The sequence below is a fragment of the Penaeus vannamei genome, chromosome 14, assembly GCF_042767895.1.
Source record: "Penaeus vannamei isolate JL-2024 chromosome 14, ASM4276789v1, whole genome shotgun sequence".
NCBI lineage: Eukaryota > Metazoa > Arthropoda > Malacostraca > Decapoda > Penaeidae > Penaeus > Penaeus vannamei.
Genome location: NC_091562.1, coordinates 28,675,419 through 28,677,918, shown reverse-complemented (window position 1 = coordinate 28,677,918; position 2,500 = coordinate 28,675,419).

The window sequence follows — 2,500 nt, the reverse complement described above, 5'->3', positions numbered from 1 at the left end:
GAGCGAGAGAGAGAGAGAGATCTAAACGCAATATAACTCAACACCCTTTGCAAAAAAAGAAACAAACTTCATGTTAACAGAACCCAACCCCCTTCACATAGAGAAAAAAGGATCTAAACCCAAGAGAAAGAGATCTAAAACAAAAGACAACTCAACACCCTCATTCAAACCCAGAACGAGCGCTTCCCCATACTAAACAACCGCCGTTCCTCCCACGATCGTTAATAAGGTGTAGAGGCAAATCGTGCGTCTCTCGGGTTAGATCTTGCGAGCAGGAAGAGCCACCAAGGCCGGCAGAAGGGTGGAGCCCGCCGGTTGATACACGAGACTCAGGTATAAAAGGTACGACGCTTAGCAAGGCTGGGGTTTCCTGGTGCAAGCAAAGACGGTGTGATTCATTTTGGGCAATCTATTCGTCAAGGTTAAAGAGGGAGATTGAGGGAAGGAGGGAGGGTGAGATAGAGAGAGAAAGGGGGGGGGGGGCAAGAGAAGGAGAAAGTGAAAGGGGGGGGAGATAGATATATATATAGAGAGAGAGGAGGGAGACAGAGACAGACAGAGGTAGAGAGAATGAGAGAAGAGAGAGAAAAAAACAGACATACAGACAAAGACAGAAATTATAAACAAATTCAAACATAACGGGCCAATTCCTTCTTGTTTGAACCTCAAATGTGTATGCTCATATTTCTTTGAATTCGTCCTAGTTCTGGCGGTTTCAATAAAAAAAAAATTAAGCTTTGCAGATTATCAACCATTATATTGAACAATGAAGAAACCTCATACTCTCTGGGACTTTCCTCCCCGACTTCCCTCCTCAACAACCCTCCTGAATTTCTCTCCTCGACTTCCTTCCCTGACGTAGCATCACGACACTAACTCAGGACTGACACACTCCCTCAACGTATGGTCTATTTTCTAAAAAAAAAAAAAAAAAAAAAAAAAAAAATCTTGAAACTACAACCGTATTTACGGAATTAAGTTGCAGCGAGCGAAAGCCAGAGACACGACCTGTTAGTTTCACTCGCTGCTTCCCAGTACGGCCGACCTGTTCTGCGCCCGAAGATGACATTCGCAAGATATGCCTCCTCCCCTTCACCCCGTTTTATTGTTACCTATTGTGTTGCTCTTAGACATATCGTACTATCGCGGTATTGCTATCATGAATATGGATTCTATACAGGAATTATTGCATACCGTACTAACGTTATTAGTTAATGATAGCAAAAAAAGTGTATTATAAGTATTCATAGATAGATCCGTTTTCATTTCAAAAGTATATTCCTATGTCATTTATATCATTCTTGTACATTCATCATAAAGCTTATGCTGTATGCCATGCAGTTTACAAATACATACGCTCGCTCGAGATTTCTGTTCAATATTTACTATATCACTTATTTACATTCTTAATACCCATTCTTATGCTGTATGACTACGTACTCAAACAAGAATTTTATATCCTGTCATCTATCCACACATACACGATCCCTTATCCTGTTTTTTCCTGCTACACGAGTAGAGCGCTCAATACGAAAGATTCCATTGGCTATACTGACGCGGCCATTTCTTTCCTACAATGATATCTTACACACACATACACACGTACACTAACGAAACCAGAAAAAAGCAGAAAAAAGTCAATTCAAGCGTATTTCCTCACACGGCAGGTCATCAGTCAAGGACAACAAGCTTGTGCGGGTACAGATGCACCTCTTACACAAGGTATATTATTTTTTTCTCGGAAATAATGTCTAACATTTAGGATATATGTTGGATGAAAATAATGATAATGGTATTATTGAAAAAGACAATGATCCTCTTCTTTTGCTGTAGCTTTGACCCATTCTTATATGAGGTCGCTATATAGTTTCGTTCTGGCATATATTTTTATGATAGGATGCCCTACCTGACGCTATCCCTATGTACATACCCAGGCTTGGAACCACTATTGACAAACAGTAGTAGTAGTAACTGATAAAATAAATAACAAAGCATAAAGTCAATTTCTACTAAACCTAATGACAGGACTTCATATCACTCGTCCCCCTTAAGACTCAGCAGCCCCCCTCCCCCCACCCTTTGCTTGCATCATGTACACCCGGCGGGAAAGCATCTCAAAACAGTTTGGACACTTTAGCCTCCCAGTGTAGAACTCGTGTCCATCCTAAACTTGACGAAGCCCAAGAGGTGCGCGAGAAGGAGAAACACCGATTGCCAATACCTTCAGTAGTCGTAATGGAACCCGTCAAACATAACTTTTATTCTTGACAACTTGGGCACTTCCCTCCTATTTTGTGACGGGGAAGAGGGCAGTGGTGTCGAGGGAAGAATGAGCCCTGGTGGCGTATACTAGTCTTTATATTACATATTTTCGTTCCATTGCATTCTTCTACGTTAATTAAAAAATGTACAGCTCAGCTATAATAATTAGAATATATATGAAGAATGGAACAAAAATAAGTACGAGATATTCAAAAGCAATAGATGAAATATCTTATTA